Source organism: Oncorhynchus kisutch, linkage group LG1 (genome assembly GCF_002021735.2).
Source record: "Oncorhynchus kisutch isolate 150728-3 linkage group LG1, Okis_V2, whole genome shotgun sequence".
NCBI lineage: Eukaryota > Metazoa > Chordata > Actinopteri > Salmoniformes > Salmonidae > Oncorhynchus > Oncorhynchus kisutch.
This window is the reverse complement of record NC_034174.2, coordinates 28,885,190-28,906,082: the sequence shown is the minus strand read 5'-3', so window position 1 is coordinate 28,906,082 and position 20,893 is coordinate 28,885,190. Positions and strand designations below refer to the sequence as shown.

The 20,893-nt window shown below is 44.3% G+C and overlaps 1 long non-coding RNA gene across 1 annotated transcript; it reads right to left on the bottom strand.

Moving 5' to 3' along the window:
• Positions 1-8,174: 8,174 nt before the first annotated feature.
• Positions 8,175-20,560, bottom strand: LOC109896577 (uncharacterized). Its single transcript, XR_002256125.2, has 4 exons — positions 20,440-20,560; positions 20,281-20,342; positions 20,001-20,107; positions 8,175-11,128 (listed from the first exon to the last, which is right to left on the bottom strand). It is a non-coding gene; the product is annotated as an uncharacterized LOC109896577 (long non-coding RNA).
• Positions 20,561-20,893: the final 333 nt, after the last annotated feature.

The window sequence follows — 20,893 nt, the reverse complement described above, 5'->3', positions numbered from 1 at the left end:
GTTGACTTGACCTCAAGCTGAATTCCTCGCTTCTCTTTAGTTTCCGCAGCTGGCCTGCCTTATCAGAGACTAACTATTGCCCTTCGCCTCGTGACGTTGTATTAGTTAATGTGATGACTGTTGCTCATCGAATGATTAAAAGTTTCTAATTGCGTGATTAACTGAATCAAGCAATTATTAACTCATTAGCCTGGGGCACCATGGGAAAATACGTTTTTATTGAGTTTCTATTTCCCAAACACACTATGACGTGTGTTACCCAAAATGGGGATTTAAAAGAGAGAGAAAAAGAGAAAGTACACGAGAGAAATATACATTTGGGTGAATTTGTCAGCTATGCTTATTCTAACCCTAGCCTTGCCACAAACTGCCGCTCTTATGGGTCAGAATATAATTATGTAATTACGTGGGGAAGGCTGGACCATTCAGGCTGCTCAATGACGCACTTCTCCGGCGCACCTCTCTGGTCGTCCTCACGATGTCAGTGTCCTTTTGGCTTAGGAGTCTGTTCCCTCGCCCTTGTTCTGGAAGGGTTCTTCTGAGGACAGACAGCTCTGTAGCTCAAAGCTCACAGCGTAGGAATGAAACAGTGTAGATACCACGATTCGATGGGAAGTAGAAGCTAGGTGGTTCGACTTGAATTCACCCGCTTAGACACAGCTACTCATCCGTAGCTTGGGTAGAAAAATATTTCTTTGTCTTCAAACTTGTGTTGTGTTTTGGGTTCATTTACTTTTTATACCTCGGCTGCAGCTTGGGTCACGTAGTCTTATCTGTAAATTCTTTACTCACAGGTTTTATACCCTTTTGTCAGAAGTGGGCGTAGCCGCCTTTAGGGCAATTCTCTGGGCGTACCTAGTTAAGAGGCAAGGTCTAGATTTGACTCAAATCCAATTTTAGACAACTAACTTCACATTTCATCTTTACCAAAACGTTCTCTTTGATTTGGACATTTTCCATACAACGTACAATGTATAAACATCAAACATATACTAGGTAAACTGTTGACGTTACAATGTTTTCGTAAAAACATAATCTATTAACCTTTAATAACAAACAAAAATGACATACATTTTCATATTCCATCTATCGTCATGACCACCATTGTGGCTGACGGAAACCATTGTTCCAAAGTCCCTTTATTTCATGTTTAATGTTCTGATGCTGGTTCTCCATAGTAACAGGACAAAAGGAATTTGTCTGTGGCCTAAGATTTACCAGGGGCTTGAGGGGTCATAAAACCCCCACATCTTCAGACCCCTAGATCTCTCCTCCTCTGTTGGGGTTGAGAGATAATCTGTAGGGTTGTGGTCTCCTGTAACCTGACCTGATCAGGACAGTCATGAGACCTTCCTCCTTAGAAACATGGAACAGAATATGAACTTTCTGCACTTCCCATTTTCTCAATCAGTAGCTTCCATACACCAAGTCCCTTTTTACCATTCATTGACCCCAACATATAGATTCCTTATACGTGTAAAGTAATCAATAAGTTCTTGTCTGGTAACATGAATAAGTATATTTCAAGCTAGAATCTAACAATATTAAGCACCAATGTTATTCACTAAGTTGATTGTTTATATTTAGGATAATTTGTTACAGCTTTGTCATTTTATTTTGTATTTATCTTATTTAATAATTTCATATATTTTACATGTGATAAGGCCACACAGAGGGCCAGAGATAATTACAGATACCTGTAATAATCTGAAGTACCCAAAAGTGCCATGACACCTGTTTAAGACCTTCAAACAGGTCAACATTCAAATCCTCAAAAAGTTCTACAGCTGCACCATCGAGAGCATTCTGACTGGTTGCATCTCTGCCTGGTATGGCAACTGCTTGGCATCTGACCGCAAGGCGCTACAGAGGGTAGAGCGGTCGGCCCAGTATATCACTGGGGCCAAGCTTCCTGCCATCCAGAACCTCTATACCAGGTGGTGTCAGAGGAAGGCCGTAAAAATGGTCAATGACTCCAGCCACCCTAATCATAGACTGTTCTCTCTGCTACCGCACAGCAAGCGGTACTGGCGCGTCAAGTCTAGTTCCAAAAGGCTCCTTAACAGCTTCTACCCTCAAGCCATAAGACTGCTGAACAGTTAATCAAATGGCTACCCGGACTATTTGTTTATTATCTATGCATAGTCACTTTACCCCTACCTACATGTACATATTACCTCAATTACTGTCACGCCCTGTCCTGAGTATTCTTTGTTTTCTTTATATATTTTGGTTAGGTCAGGGTGTGACGAGGGTGGTATGTGTGTTTTGTCTCATCTAGTTTTTTTTTGTATGTCTAGGTGTGTGTGTCTAGTCTAGACATATTGTAGGTCTATGGTGGCCTGGATTGGTTCCCAATCAGAGGCAGCTGTTTATCGTTGTCTCTGATTGGGGATCCTATTTAGGTTGCCATTTTCCAGTTTGGGTTCGTGGGTTATTGTCTATGTGATGTTGCATGTTAGCACTCAGTTTCGATAGCGGTCACGTTCGTTTTGTTATTTTGTTTGTTTGTTTGTTTAGTGTACTTTGTTTAGTGTTTTTTCGTCATTCATTAAAAGTATGTATTCGTACCACGCTGCACTTTGGTCTCCTCACTACGACGATTGTGACAATTACCTGGACTAACCTGTACCCCTGCACATTGAGTTGGTACCGGTACACTCTGTATATAGCCTCGTTATTGTTATTTTATTGTGTTACTTTCTTTCTTATTTTTGTTTATTTAGTAAATATTTTCTTTATTTCTTATTTTTCTTAAAATTGCATTGTTGGTTAAAGGGCTTGTAAGTAAGCATTTCGCGGTAAGGTCTACACCTGTTGTATTTGGCGCATGTGACAAATAAAATATGATTTGAATTGATTTGAGATGTGCTAGATTGTGATAGATTACATAAAATCCTTGAACGATGCCAAAATTCTGGTAGTTTTCTGATAAACTTTGAAAGTAATATACCCTCCCTTTGCAACCCTAGTTGTGAGTGCCTTTCTTCTTCTTCCTCCTTCCTCCTTTTCTCTTCCTGTCTTTCTTTTCTCTCTCCCCTCTGTGAGAGCATCTGGGAGAGGTCTTAATTAACGAGTAACCGATCTGTTAATGATTCATTCCTGCTGAGCTCCTAACGAGAATGGAGGCTGATGTCCGGGAGGAGGAGGAGGAGGAGAATGGGGAAGAGAAGGAGGAGGAGAGCAGGGGGCTGGCAGCCCCAACGAGCTGTTGATTAATACAGGGGCTGCTGGGCTGTGTCTCCTGAGTCCTGCATGGCGCCCTGCTGGGTTGACACATCCTCAGGCACACACACCTGTGATTCCTCCCAGTCAAGGACACGGTGACTGCCTTTGTTGTTCTGAGCATTAAAAAGAGCTCTCATTGCATTAGAAATAATCCTCCAGAGAGGCTTTCTGTGAGTGAATTCCAAAGCCATAAAACTATGGATTTTCAGCATTGTAGAAAATGCCTCATCAGTATTGGATCGAACATACTGTATGTATGCTTTTTTTAGCATTACTTTGGAATTTCGTAAGTATTCTGTGTAAAAGAAGAAGGAATGACAATGAGGCTGTTCCCTAAAGAAGATAACTAACCATGCACACCGTGTCAGCCTCACATACAAGGCATACAGTATTTAACACTACGCATGTGGTTATTGTTAGGAGGGGTCAATAGGTCCCTCTTTTCTTCTCCTACTTCCTTCCATACTATGATACTCAGAGGCAGATAGAAGGGAATCAAGAGAAGGCCAAGGTTCCAGTGTATTATCTTGAGCTGTAACACACTATATTATGATGTATTTATCTGTTCTCCACAAGAGTGTGACAATACAGACAGCTGGAGAAAGGCCTTCCATTACTCCTCTGTGTGTGAGTGACCCAAACGGTGTGTGTGTTCCTGCCCTGGTATCTGGATCCACTGTGTGGGCTGGGCACTGTGTTCTTGTCACTCTGTTCCATCAGAATCTCAGCTCCTAGTCGGAGCCCTGGCGACAGAGGACCTTCACAGAGACAGGGGTCAGATTACAAACCCTATGCCGAAAGACAACCTTCAATTATGCAGCTAAGAGACAGGGACTAGTAAAGGAAATTGACTTGCATTAACATGCATTGACATTGCCAGTGAGTGTGTGTGCGTGCACCTGTCTGTGCGTGTATGTTCATGTTGAGTGGCGATGTGTTTCTGTGAGTGTGTACGTGAAGAGGTTGGTTTGGTGCTAGTGAGATATGTTTTTTCCTTAAAGATCAACAATCCCATGGGACTACTCTCTCTCCCTCTGACCTTTTGACATGGCTGCCCCTGCACCTGTCACCGTGGTGATCAGGGCACCAACATTGATGCCAATTACTGTCCAACACTGGCCATCAGGCTGGGATCAGTCACGGCTCATCAACATCACATCCTCTATAGTGGACAGGGGATGAAATAAGGTTTGGTTTAGTGGCCTATATCCCAGAAAAATATATGGGTTCTGAGGATAATTTTGGTCCTTTAAATTTTGTGCAATATTATAGGATCATTCTGTCATGCATGTACACAACTGTAAAGCTTACAGGAGTCTGTGTTTAAGGCTGTTGCAAGAATGATCTGAAGCACAATAACCAACCAGTAAGTGTGTAGGGAGAGGAAGAGGAGCCAGTGGTTCAATGAGGGGAGATGATATACGACCACGGGGAGGCAGTGGAGGCCCAGAGCAGGGGCACAGTCATTTTTTACTCTGCTGTCACAAATGTATTTTTAATGAGTGTGCACCCCTGACTCATCTGCACAGGAAAGGCTCTGTTCTTTTCTGTAGGGCCTAATATTTTCTGAGAAGCAGCAGGGATGAACAGACCCAGACCCACATACTGTAATGGAAATAACCTTCAGCCTCTGCTCTATAGAAACATCCATCTGCCTGTGTCCTGGTTTTACTGCATAATTATTATACTTTTTTTGTTGTTGTGAAGGGTTCCGATCACACATCAAAAAGTACATACAGTCCATTTGGAAAGTATTCAGACCCCTTGACTTTTCCCAAATTGTGCTGTTACAGACTTAGTCTAATATTGATTAAATACAAATATTTCCTCATCAATCTACACAAATACCCCACAATGACAAAGCAAAAACTGTATTTTAGAATTCTTTCCAGAAATACCTTATTTACATAAAGTACCAATCAAATGTTTGCACACACCTACTCATTCAAGTTTTTTTGTTATGTTTACTATTTTCTACACTGTAGAATAAAAAACAAATATATTTTCTATTTGATATTCTTCAAAGTAGCCACCCTTTTCCTTGATGACAGCTTTGTAGAGCTCTGAAACAGTATTGTGTCGAGACACAGATCTGGGGAAAGGTACCAAAAAATGTCTGCAGCATTGAAGGTCCCCAAGAACACAGTGGCCTCCATCATTCTTTAATGGAAGAAGTTTGGAAACACCAAGACTCTTCCTAGAGCTGGCCGCCTGACCAAACTGAGCAATCAGGGGAGAAGAGCCTTGATCCGGTTGGTGACCAAGAACCCGATGGTCACTCTGACAGAGCTCCAGTTTTCCTCTGTGGAGATGGGAGAAACTTCCAGAAGGACAACCATCTCTGCAGCACTCTACCAAGCAGGCCTTTATGGTAGAGTGGCCAGATGGAAGCCACTCCTTAGTAAAAGGCACATGACAGCCCACTTGGAGTTTGCCAAAAGGCACCTAAAAGACAAAAACCATGAGAAACAAGATTATGTGGTTTGATGAAAGATTTAATTATTTGGCCTGAATGCCAAGCGTCACGTCATGAGGAAACCTGGGAACATCTTTACGGTGAAGCATGGTGGTGGCAGCATCATGCTGTGGAGATGTTTTTTAGTGACAGGGACTGGAAGACTAGTCAGGATTGAGGGAAAGATGAATGGGTCAAAGTACAGAGAGATCATTGATGAAAACCTCATCCATAGCGCTCAGAACCTCAGACTGGGGCAAAGGTTCACCTTCCAACATGACAACAACCCTAAGCACACAGCCAATACAACGAAGGAGTAGCTTTGGGACAAGTCTCTGAATTCTGCAGGATCCGCAGAGAAGAATGGGAGAAACTCCCCAAATAGAGGTGTGCCACGCTTGTAGTGTCCTACTCAAACAGACTCGAGGCTGTAATCGCTGCCAAAGGTGCTCCAACAAAGTAATGACTAAAGGGCCTGAATACTTATGTCCTGTCTTTGGCTATGCCAGATTAAGTGATATGACATGTTATTCTATAAAATCCTTTCTCTGTAATTAATATCACCTGATTGAGCTGATCATGTAAATGTAATTAACTAGAAGGTCGGGGCACTACGAAATAATATTTATAGAGCAGTTATCTTCCAAATAAACTCTTAAAGACCTAGTAATATTTTACATCAATAGCAGTCAATATTAATCGTCACCTTATTTCAGTCTCATCTGAAAGTTGTAAATTCTTGCTTATCTTCACGAACCCTGGCTAACAAGTTGAATCAGCAATACAAAATTGGGATTATTTATTTATTTACTAAATACCTAAATAATCACACAGAATTACATAAACACAGAATGAATCATACCTTGATTACAAATTATGTCATAAAGGAAAATGTCCCTAGTGGACGGAACAGATATGACAGCTGGATACACAAAAGAAAAGGGGCTGGGTTTGAGTGAAAGAGCGGGAAGACGGAAGAACAAAGGGAGAAGCGATGTCTCTATCGGGCCGCAGGCAGCTACTCTATCGTAAATACAGAATCTTATGCATTCTAAATGACCGCTCATTTGGAAAAGGAAAATGCAATAAATATTTACTCTGAGCTGCGCTTCGGTAGGTTGGTCGTAGATGCTGGTCGTGTTGGCCAACAGAGATATTTCTGTCCTCGGAAGAATGTCTCACGTGGTAAATTGGATATGTTGTAGTAACGTCGTTGTGTGGTAGATGGGACACTCTGTCTGTTCTTTCCTAGCCCACGTTTGCAGTTGCTGTTGCTAACTCAATGGCTAGGAGGTATCACTTCTGTAGTGAATAAGAGTTCAAAGTTCATACCATTCGCAACCAAAGCTCACACTGAGGTTGGATTCGTTCTGTAGTTATTATCTGAACCCTTCTGACATCGGATCGTCATCCTAAAGTACCCGGAACAGGAAGTTATATTGTCGTCAAGGCTTTATATAGGAAGGGAGAGTAGGGCGTGTTTCATAGTTTATAACCAATGTCTCTTCACGTGGGCGGGCCACTGAGTTGGACCTAATTCACTCATGAAAACCCAATTCTCACATTTTAGAAGCTAAAATCACATTTCATACCCTCACAAATAATTTCATATTCAAATGTTTAAATTGCACAACAATTCCATGTGAATCTGATAACTATAATGTGTAGACTTTCCACTGTACCGTTTATGTCATCCTATCATTGATGAGAATGTCTCAGATGACAACCAAACTGACATCATATTCATTGTGATGTGATGGAAGTGCCTTAATGTGTTTGGACCCCAGGATCCACTTGGCAGCAGCTAATGTGGACCCTAATAAATACAAATAAATACAAATGGCTGTGCGAAGTTGCTGGATATTGGCGGGAACTGGAACACGCTGTTGTACACCTCGATCCAGAGCTTTCCTAAACATGTTCAATGGGTGACAAGGCTGGTGAGTATGCAGGCCCTAAAAGAAATGGGACATTTTCAGCTTCCAGGAATTGTGCACAGATCCTTGCGACACGGGCCGTGCATTATCATGCTGATGAATGGCACGACAATGGGCTTCTGGATCTCGTCATGATATCTCTGTGCATTCAAATTGCCAACGACCAAATGTAATTGTGTTTGTTGTCTGTAGCTTATGCCTGCCCATACCATAACCCCACTGCTACCTTGGGGCACTCTGTTCACAATCTAGACATCAGCAAACCGCTCGTCCACACAACATCATACACATGGTCTGCGGTTGTGAGGCCGGCTGGACGTACTGCCAAATTTTCTGAAACAACTTTGGAGGCGGCTTATTGTAGAGAAATTAACACAAAATTCTCTGGCAACAGCTCTGGTGGACATGTTGCATTTATATTTTTGTTCAGTGTACTTACTGGTGAAGCAATTACTTTCAAAGGAATATTTTGCACCTAGTAGCCTATGTTGTGGACCTTATTATACGAATAAATATTCAAAAGACAAGTAACAAAAAACAAAATACACCAGATAGAAATGTACAGTTAAATCTTTATTGAATTCAAAATGTAATTGTGTGCAATCTATGTTTACCTGGTACAAAAAGGGACAAAGAGGATTCAGGGGGAATGGAGAATAAGAAAGAAGGATGGAAAGAGGGTGGTACAGAGAGAGAAAGATGCAGAGAGTAGCCTGCTGATTTCCTGGTGGTGGAAAACCCTGGAGCATGCTGCTGACACTTTACTAATGTGCTGGAGGAGAGGACAGGGAGGAACACGAAGGAATACATTTACTAGGCTGTGCCTGTGCCTCGGAGGGATGGAGAGAGAAGGAGAGAGGGGGGGCCGGGGGAGAGAAGAGGTGGCAGGAGAAAGGGGGAAGGGATGCCTGCCTGTGCCTTACATATATTTCACCAATTTGCCACTTACTCTTGGGTAAATTAAGGAAACCATACTGTCAATACTCACCTCATTTCACCATGATTAATGCACAGGTTACATGCACATTAATGCATTATACAGATGACTGCACTTTACATTTGGACTGTTCTATTTCTTGGTGTCAAACCAGAACTATCTATGACCTCCTGAGGATGAAGACCAGCATCACCAGATAGGTACAATCCCTTATGTAATGTATATGACAACTAGTGATCATATGATACAAATACAACAATTGGTTTTAGAACCATACAATCAGACAGACTTGCCCATTCAGGATAACTCATAGCATAACAGCATATTACAATTTCAGTAATATAGACTAAGGAAGCACTCTTCCTCTGTATGCTATTGTACTGTATGTCTGAACCATGCATTGATGATTGAGAAATGGTAGTCAGTCACTTCCTCAGCATAAAACTCCAGATCCTTCATCCATTCAGTCCATAATGAGAGGTGAGTCCTTCAGATTTATCTTTTCACCCCCCTCTCAGTTTGTCCATTTACTCTAGTTAGTGAGTCATTGAGTACAGTTAGTGACTGATTGAGCCCAGTGCGTGTCAGTGTTACTGCAGTCCTCTGAGACCTGTTTGTCTAAGGGATGACAACTCCTCTATGCCAGGAAATGTCACCATTAGATGTCAGGAGTGGCTATATGAACAGAAGAAGAGCTCACATGCTGTCTCTGCCCTGTTGTGTGTGGGGGCCAGGGGCCTATTTAGGTACAGAGCTGGGGACCACACAGGAGGGGGGGCAGTCTAATATGCTGGCATCTCATTGTGACTGGCTGTCTTCCTTCCTGGCCAATGGTAGTCGATGGTCTTGATGGATGCTGTTGTAGAAAACTAAATCCAAAGATTATGCAGAGACTAATTTATGACTATAATAGCGAAAATTTAATACAAACATATACGGGCAGCTGTAAGGCAGATCCGTCTCTGATCGCAGTCAGGGATCTCGAAGAGTAAGTGGTTACATGTCCCTTATATCTATTTTATTTTTATATATACAATCGTATTGTTTACACAACAGTTATTTTATACAAGAAACAGTTCCAGAACACAATGGCCTTCTGTTAGGGTGCAGTGATAACATGAGTCTATGAAATGCATAACATCACAGTCTAACACAGAACAGAGAACAAAGACATAACCCCAGCTCACTCCACTTCTGCCACAGCAATTACCCCTTTGATGCCATGTATATGTGATATATCTGAGCTGTTGTCAAACAGAACTTAAAACCTTCTGGTTTCTGGGAAATTGTCATTTTACACAGAAAGGGGTGGTCTGAATGGAACTTCTGAAAGGGAACTTTATAATAACAATCTGGCGAAAAGGAAGGTTCATAGGGATCTGTTTTGTAGGGCCGGCTACAATGGTCCTCCTATACAAGTGGGAGAAATTGTGATTTGTGGGTACTGGGGTAGCACGCACAGCAGGAACAACATAGGCAGCATAGCATGATCCTGACCAGTTTGTAGGCAGATAAAGAGTAGGCTTTCTCCCACACACATACATAGTTCCACTTACTGAGGAAGTAGGTTTAGCATACACACTGACATTCTTCAGTCTATAATGCATTCTCAAAGACATGTTAGGGTGGAATGTTCCATTTCTCAACAGTAAGGGTAGGGTAAGGTTATTGTATACAGAAAGGTTATACTTACAATTACTTTCCCCCAACTGGGGACCAGTTCCATTTTCTATATAACCCAAACAACCTGGGGGAGAGTATGCCAGGGTGGTGGGTTGCTTGGGCAGAGAGGTGTGATCATTAAAATCAAATCTTCTCATATAAAAACACCTCACCCTCCACCCAATCAAGCTCTCAATCTGAAAGGTTACCTGCTTTGGTCCACATCAATATTACATAAGCATTAAGGGGTATAGCTAGCAATGGCATAGTCTCAGCACTGTCTGTCAACAGTCCACAAACCCAACAATCTGATACATTCTGTAGCACAGAAACATTATTAGTTACTTGTAAGAAAGTGTTTGACCCGGGGGAAACCCCATAATGTGTATGTCATCTTTTTCTTCTCTTCAGCTCAGCGGGGTCACCAGGGTCCAGGTTCAGGTCAGCAGGGTCATCTACTTCTCGGCTTCCACAGTCTCGTTGAACTGAAGAGGTCGGGGAGAGGTTACTAGCACGTTCTCCCGCCTCTGGCTCGAAGTCTGCTACCATCCAGAGGATGCCCACAGCCACAATATCTGCGAGTCCCAGGGTAAGCAGAGTGCTCCTACTGGATTGTAGGAGTAACAGGAGTAGCATCTTCTTCTGGCTCTGCTACTTGCTTACAGTGGGATACGTGGATCCAGGTGTCTTTGCCTAAGCACTTTGCTGCCGTTTGGTGAGGGTGGTCCCTTCAACCTGGGTTTTAAAGCTTATTCTTTTGAACATTTGATTGATCTGTCTGTCGATGTGCAGGGAGCGGTCCAGTATCTCCCCCATGGTGTCTGTGTTGATGAGGGAGTGGCGCTTGGTCAGGTCCCTGTGTAGCTCCTGTACCTGGTCCTTCATGTTCTAGATCTCAGTCTGGAGGATCTGGGACAATAATAAACACTCACGAGCGTGCACACACACACACACACCACAACACTGTCACCCTATGGCCGAGCCCCGGGGCATGTCACTGAGGGACGGGGAGTGGCAGGACATGGAGAGGAGAGGCCCAACCACAGGGCATTAGGGTACCTTCACTCTGTCTCATATTTATTACGGTATTTCCTTGCTGCAATAGTTAAGGTGTTGAAGGATCAAGTGCCACCCTCAAGGGTTATACACAAATACTTCAGATGAGGAAAATATACTATGTTTCATTTTAAGGCTCTAATTATGTACTTGTGTATCTTTCCCAGCCTATCTATCCCATTTTATATCCCTTATGTTCAATATTTAATTTTGTTCACAACCTCTCCTCACTTGCTAATGTTCCAGAGAGAGTGATTCCTAATTGAAGAGTGTACATTAAAACCTTAACTCAACACTCTGAAGAATGCCATGTTTACAACTAACAATGCAAAACATGTGCTTGTCGAGTTCCAGTTCTGAAAATAATTGCTATAAAAATGGAGGATGGTAAAACCACAGTACTTTGCTTAATATATTTGCAACAAATAGAAACGATCAACTACTGTAGACTGTACTTGAGTCCCTTAAGTGCACTGTTGAGGTTTGGTTGAACTGAAGACTGCTAATTCTCGCTGTCTCCAGTGAGCTTTAAGACAGAGACACCAAGACATGCAGACAGAGGGCCCTGACCTGGCTTTCCTCACTCCTTACCACCACCACCACTACTACTACTACTACTGCCACCACCACCACTACTACTACTGCCACCACCACCATCACTACTACTACTACCACCACCACCACTACTACTACTACTACCACTGCCACAACCACCACCACTGTCACCAACCCCACCACCACTACTACTACTACTACTACTGCCACTACTACTACTACTACTACTACTACTACTACTACTACTACTACTACTACTACTACTACTGCCACCACCACCATCACCACCACTACTACTGCCACTAACACCACCACCACTACTACTACTACTACTACTACTGCCACCACCACCACCACCACTACTAATATTACTACTGCCACCAACACCACCACCACTACTACTACTACTACTGCCACCAATACCACCACCACTACTACTGCCACTAACCCCACCACCACTACTACTACTACTGCCACCAACCCCACCACCACCACCACCACCACCACCACTACTACTACTGCCACCATCACCACCACTACTACTGCTACTACTACTGCCACCAACACCACCACCACTACTACTGCCACCAACCCCACCACCACTACTACAACTACTGCCACCAACACCACCACCACTACTGCAACTACTGCCACCAACACCACCACCACTACTACTGCCACCAACACCACCACCACTACTACAGCCATCAACACCACTACTACTGCCACCAACCCCACCACTACTACTGCCACCAACACCACCAACACTACTACTGCCACCAACACCACCACCACTACTACTGCCACCAACACCACCACCACTACTACTGCCACAAACACCACCACCACTACTACTGCCACCAACACCACCACCACTACTACTGCCACCAACACAACCACCATTACTACTGCCACCACCACCACCACTACTACTGCCACCAACACCAACACCACTACTACTGCCACCAACACCACCACCACTACTACTGCCACCAACACCACCACCATTACTACTGCCACCAACACCACTACTACTGCCACCAACACCACCACCACTACTACTGCCACCAACACCAACACCACTACTACTGCCACCAACCCCACCACTACTACCACTACTACTGCCACCAACACCACCACTGTCACCAACCCCACCACCACTACTACTACTACTACTGCCACTACTACTACTACTACTACTACTACTACTACTACTACTGCCACCACCACCATCACCACCACTACTACTGCCACCACCACCATCACCACCACTACTACTGCCACTAACACCACCACCACTACTACTACTACTACTACTACTGCCACCACCACCACCACCACTACTACTACTCAGCCTCCAGTATTTATGCTGCAGTAGTTTATGTGTCGGGGGGCTGGGGTCAGTTTGTTATATCTGGAGTACTTCTCCTGTCCTATTCGGTGTCCTGTGTGAATCTAAGTGTGCGTTCTCTAATTCTCTCCTTCTCTCTTTCTTTCTCTCTCTCGGAGGACCTGAGCCCTAGGACCATGCCCCAGGACTACCTGACATGATGACTCCTTGCTGTCCCCAGTCCACCTGGCCATGCTGCTGTTCCAGTTTCAACTGACCTGAGCCCTAGGACCATGCCCCAGGACTACCTGACATGATGACTCCTTGCTGTCCCCAGTCTACCTGGCCATGCTGCTGCTCCAGTTTCAACTTCCACCTGACTGTGCTGCTGCTCTAGTTTCAACTGTTCTGCCTTATTATTATTCGACCATGCTGGTCATTTATGAACATTGAACATCTTGGCCATGTTCTGTTATAATCTCCACCCGGCACAGCCAGAAGAGGACTGGCCACCCCACATAGCCTGGTTCCTCTCTAGGTTTCTTCCTAGGTATTGGCCTTTCTAGGGAGTTTTTCCTAGCCACCGTGCTTCTACACCTGCATTGCTTGCTGTTTGGGGTTTTAGGCTGGGTTTCTGTACAGCACTTTGAGATATCAGCTGATGTACGAAGGGCTATATAAATAAATTTGATTTGATTTGATTTACTGCCACCAACACCACCACCACTACTACTACTACTGCCACCAATACCACCACCACTACTACTGCCACTAACCCCACCACCACTACTACTACTACTGCCACCAACCCCACCACCACCACCACTACTACTACTGCCCCCAACACCACCACCACTACTACTACTACTACTGCCACCAACACCACCACCACTACTACTGCCACCAACCCCACCACCACTACTACTGCCACCAACGCCACCACCACTACTACTGCCACCAACCCCACCACCACCACTACAACTACTGCCACCAACCCCACCACCACCACTACTACTACTACTACTGCCACCAACACCACCACCACTACTACTGCCACCAACCCCACCACCACTACTACTGCCACCAACGCCACCACCACTACTACTGCCACCAACCCCACCACCACCACTACAACTACTGCCACCAACACCACCACCACTACTACTGCCACCAACACCACCACCACTACTACTGCCATCAACACCACTACTACTGCCACCAACCCCACCACTACTACCCTACTACTGCCACCAACACCACTACCACTGCCACCAACACCACCACCACTACTACTGCCACCAACACCACCACTACTACTACTGCCACCAACACCAACACCACTACTACTGCCACCAACACCACCACCACTACTACTGCCACCAACACCACCACCACTACTACTGCCACCAACACCACCACTACTACTACTGCCACCAACACCACCACCACTACTACTGCCACCAACACCACCACCACTACTACTGCCACCAACACCACCACCACTACTACTGCCACCAACACAACCACCATTACTACTGCCACCACCACCACTACTACTGCCACCAACACCAACACCACTACTACTGCCACCAACACCACTACTACTGCCACCAACACCACCACCACTACTACTGCCACCAACACCACCACCACTACTACTGCCACCAACACCACCACCACTACTACTGCCACCAACACCACCACCACTACTACTGCCACCAACACAACCACCATTACTACTGCCACCACCACCACTACTACTGCCACCAACACCAACACCACTACTACTGCCACCAACACCAACACCACTACTACTGCCACCAACACCAACACCACTACTACTGCCACCAACACCAACACCACTACTACTGCCACCAACACCACCACCACTACTACTGCCACCAACACCACCACCATTACTACTGCCACCAACACCACTACTACTGCCACCAACACCACCACTACTGCCACCAACACCACCACCACTACTACTGCCACCAACACCAACACCACTACTACTGCCACCAACCCCAGCACTACTACCACTACTACTGCCACCAACACCACCACCACTGGAGTAATAGTTACAGTGCCTTCAGAAAGTATGCATACCCATTCATTTATTCTACATTTTGTTATGTTACAGCCTGAATTAAAAAATAATTTCATATTATTTTTCTTCTGAATCATCTACTCAAAATACCCAATATTGACAAAATTAAAACATGAAAATGAAAAGAATAAATGCCTAATTTACATAAGTACACCCCTGAGTCAATGCATGTTAGAATCACCTTTGGCAGCGATTACAGCTGTGTCCTTCTGGATAAGTCTCTAAGAGCTTTGTACACCTGGATTGTACAATATTTGCACATTATCCTTTTAAAAATTCTTCAAGCTCTATCAAGTTGGTTGTTGATCATTGCTAAACAGCCATTTATGGAGTCTTTAAATAGATATTCAAGCCGATTTAAGTCAAAACTGCTACTAGGCCACTCAGGAACATTCAATGTCGTCTTCATAAGCAACTCCAGTGTATATTTGGCCTTGTTTAGGTTATTGTCCTGCTGAAAGGTGAATTTGTCTCCCAGTGTCTGTTAGAAAGCAGACTGAACCAGGTTTTCCTCAGGGATTTTGTCTGTGCTTAGCTCTATTCCATTTACTTTTATCCCCAAAAAACTTCATAGTCCTTGCCGATGAGAAGCATACCCGTAACATGATGCAGCCATTCTGTAACTTTTTTAAAGTCACCATTGATCTCATGGTGAAATCCCTGACTGGTTTCCTTCCTCTCCGGCAACTGAGTCAGGAGGAACGCCTGTATCTTTGTAGTGACTGGGTGTATTGTAATTAATAATTTCACCATGCTCAAAGTGATATTCAGTGTCTGCGTTTTTGTATTTTTACCCATCTACCAATAGGTGTCCTTCTTTGCGAGGCATTGGAAAACCTCCCTAGTCTTTGTGGCTGAATCTGGGTTTGAAATTCACTGCTCGACTGAGGGACCTTACAGATAATTATATGTGTGGGGTACAGAGACGAGGTAGTCATTCAAAAATCATGTTAAACACTATTATTGCACACAGAGTGAGTCAATGCAACTTATATGATTTGTTAAGAGAATTGTTAGTCCTGAAATTATTTAGGCTTGCCATAAAAAATGGTTTGAATATTTATTGACTCAAGGCATTTCAGCTTTGAATTTTTTATGAATTAGCCAACATTTCTACAAGCATAATTCCACTTTGACATTACGGGGTATTGTGTGTAGGCCAGAGACACAACATTTCAATTTAATCCATTTTAAATTCAGGCTGTAAAACAACAAAATGTGTAAAAAGTCAAGGGGTGTGAATACTTTCTGAAGGCACTGTAGCTATTCCATTATATTGTACACCACTTTAACAGCCCTTCCTAACAGTTAATATCACAATTGTTACCAAATGTTTTCCATAGTTTACCATTGTACTGGAAAACATGAATGAGAGAGGGCTACTGTATGTATGTTGCAAATAAAACATAGAATAAACTGAAATATATGAAAGGTGGGAATACTGTATCATTAGCCAGTAGGTAAAGACAGATATTCTATAAATACGGAAAAAGTTTATCGGCACACAACTAGAGAAGCCATGCAGCTTACCTGGGCTCTGGGATGCTTTTAGTCCAGATTTTTTTGCCTGGCACATGCCCTGATACAGCAGTAGAACTATCCCTAGAGTCTGTGATTGTTTGCTGTGAGCATCACTCTCTCACCCTGCCATACACATTTAGTCCTGTGAGCATCGCTCTCTCACCCTGCCATACACATTTAGTCCTGTGAGCATCGCTCTCTCACCCTGCCATACACATTTAGTCCTGTGAGCATCGCCCCCCCCCCCCTGCCATACACATTTAGTCCTGTGAGCATCGCTCTCTTACCCTGCCATACACATTTAGTCCTGTGAGCATCGCTCTCTCACCCTGCCATACACATTTAGTCCTGTGAGCATCGCTCTCTCACCCTGCCATACACATTTAGTCCTGTGAGCATCGCCCCCCCCCCCCTGCCATACACATTTAGTCCTGTGAGCATCGCTCTCTTACCCTGCCATACACATTTAGTCCTGTGAGCATCGCTCTCTCACCCTGCCATACACATTTAGTCCTGTGAGCATCCACCTGCTGCCCCCACCACTGATACCAATTTAAGACATTGGCAAAGTCAGTGATAACAGTGGCATAGAACAAAATGGCCCCACCACTTCTGTGTGTGCCTAGCTATCAGATGAATCCTGGAGACTTCTGTGAAATTCTGGTAAAAATAGTGCCAGCCTGCTCAGTGCCATCCCCGCCCACTCCGCATCTTACAGTGGCACTGGTTGGGAGGGAGGACAGTCAGTATGGTGGGGGTTTGGGTAGCTGTGAACGGTTGGGAGTAATTGATGTGGAAAATTAGTCAGGGAGCATGCGTCACTTGTGTCCACATGGCCAGAGACAGAGTTTGTATCTGAATGAGTTTGTGATAACAAATGGCTCCATTCTGACAACCAATGACCCTCTCTGTCTGTGTCAAAAACCTACAACTATAGCTTACGCCAACTAAGAATCAAGGCTCTCGAGGGAGACATTTAGTTTCTGTTAAAACTCAGGTAACAGCTAAGCCCAATGCTTGAATTTGGGTCCAGGCGTCCTCACTGGATCTTATACTTCAGCCAAATACAAGCATAATTCCACTTTGACATTACGGGGTATTGTGTGTAGGCCAGAGACACAACATTTCAATTTAATCCATTTTAAATTCAGGCTGTAAAACAACAAAATGTGTAAAAAGTCAAGGGGTGTGAATACTTTCTGAAGGCACTGTAGCTATTCCATTATATTGTACACCACTTTAACAGCCCTTCCTAACAGTTAATATCACAATTGTTACCAAATGTTTTCCATAGTTTACCATTGTACTGGAAAACATGAATGAGAGAGGGCTACTGTATGTATGTTGCAAATAAAACATAGAATAAACTGAAATATATGAAAGGTGGGAATACTGTATCATTAGCCAGTAGGTAAAGACAGATATTCTATAAATACGGAAAAAGTTTATCGGCACACAACTAGAGAAGCCATGCAGCTTACCTGGGCTCTGGGATGCTTTTAGTCCAGATTTTTTTGCCTGGCACATGCCCTGATACAGCAGTAGAACTATCCCTAGAGTCTGTGATTGTTTGCTGTGAGCATCACTCTCTCACCCTGCCATACACATTTAGTCCTGTGAGCATCGCTCTCTCACCCTGCCATACACATTTAGTCCTGTGAGCATCGCTCTCTCACCCTGCCATACACATTTAGTCCTGTGAGCATCGCCCCCCCCCCCCCTGCCATACACATTTAGTCCTGTGAGCATCGCTCTCTTACCCTGCCATACACATTTAGTCCTGTGAGCATCGCTCTCTCACCCTGCCATACACATTTAGTCCTGTGAGCATCGCTCTCTCACCCTGCCATACACATTTAGTCCTGTGAGCATCGCCCCCCCCCCTGCCATACACATTTAGTCCTGTGAGCATCGCTCTCTTACCCTGCCATACACATTTAGTCCTGTGAGCATCGCCCCCCCCCCCCTGCCATACACATTTAGTCCTGTGAGCATCGCTCTCTTACCCTGCCATACACATTTAGTCCTGTGAGCATCGCTCTCTCACCCTGCCATACACATTTAGTCCTGTGAGCATCCACCTGCTGCCCCCACCACTGATACCAATTTAAGACATTGGCAAAGTCAGTGATAACAGTGGCATAGAACAAAATGGCCCCACCACTTCTGTGTGTGCCTAGCTATCAGATGAATCCTGGAGACTTCTGTGAAATTCTGGTAAAAATAGTGCCAGCCTGCTCAGTGCCATCCCCGCCCACTCCGCATCTTACAGTGGCACTGGTTGGGAGGGAGGACAGTCAGTATGGTGGGGGTTTGGGTAGCTGTGAACGGTTGGGAGTAATTGATGTGGAAAATTAGTCAGGGAGCATGCGTCACTTGTGTCCACATGGCCAGAGACAGAGTTTGTATCTGAATGAGTTTGTGATAACAAATGGCTCCATTCTGACAACCAATGACCCTCTCTGTCTGTGTCAAAAACCTACAACTATAGCTTACGCCAACTAAGAATCAAGGCTCTCGAGGGAGACATTTAGTTTCTGTTAAAACTCAGGTAACAGCTAAGCCCAATGCTTGAATTTGGGTCCAGGCGTCCTCACTGGATCTTATACTTCAGCCAAATACATTCATACACAGTTTGTGTGTGTATAGAGAGGCACACCGTCATATGTGTGTCAAGGTTGGCTAGGGATCCAAAGTGTGCTGTGATATCCAGACGGACACGACTGTAAAACAGAGCATTGCAGGAAAAAAGCTACTTCCTGGAACCCTGGCTTTGCGCTGGTCGAGCTATTATCAGCAGTCTTTCTGGCACAGACAGAACGGGACTAGTGCCTGCTATAACAACAAGACCGCCACCAAAAAGGTCAGTTACGTAGCCTTTTATTTAACCTTTAGTTACATAGCCTAAGCATGTCTGTGGCCTGCGCTTACAGACAGACAGAATAACTGACCTAGGTGGGGTTCATGGCATCTCCTTCCCTCTCTCTGTGGTTATCGTCGTCTGCTAGTTGTGCTTCCAAGCATTTTTCATATTATATCTCATCTTTTAATCTTATATTTGGTTCCAGAGTTTCATAAAAATGCCCCACCATATCATCATGATATTGAAATGTTACATTAAACCTTGTACACTGAAAGATAGAGATTAAGGGAGATTTCAAAGCCTTTCAAGCCAACGATTAGATTTTAAGCCCAAAAAGACTCACAGGGCTGCGATACTAGTTGCCCCGGTGACGGAGGCTGGGTGGCGCTGTCCCAGCAGCAGTAAGGGCTCCAGACAGTGAGCAAATTCACCCCTGTAGTATGTGCTAATCTGAGGGGAGAGAGAGATCATCTAGGTCAGAGCTTGGCTAGCACCTTTCTTTGAGGGAAGGGACAAGACATTTACTATAGTTCTAGTAAACTGTATACACTACTAATTCTACATGACAATGTTGAGTAAAATCACATTGTTTAGTAAGATCAGAGTAGACGGGTCACACTCACTTTGCTGCTTGCACTGGTCACATTCAATGAGGGAGCTTCATAATCCTCCTCAGCCTCAGTTTCTGTGGAAGAGAGAGAAACCATGTGTGATGCAAACCTCTGGTGAATTTACCCATTCTATCTTTGATTCTCCCCAGAATATGAAGTGCCAGTACTCACATATCCCATGTCCAGACACTCAAACTTGTTGGCTGAGCTGAGGAAGGCTGAATGAACCTTGGAGAGGACATCAGTGAGGGTCAGCGGTCAACCACACTGGAGGGCTGGTGAATAATTAATTGTTCAGGTAATAACTAACAATCTATCCCCACTGTCAATTTTATTTATGGGTATAATTTAGTTCCATGTGAGTTCAGCAATTAGTTGGAGATATGGAGATATGAGTTAGGGGTGTCTGATGACCTAACCTGCAGGGTTGGCAGGAGGACAGCAAGGTGTGACATCTGTGCTCCTTTAGCGCCTTTTCCTTTTCTTCATGTTGGCTGCAAACACACACACAACATTACCACTACACAACTATCCCCTCGATGCAGAGGGTTAAGAAATACCCACACAACATTACCACTACACAACTATCCCCTCGATGCAGAGGGTTAAGAAATACCCACACAAC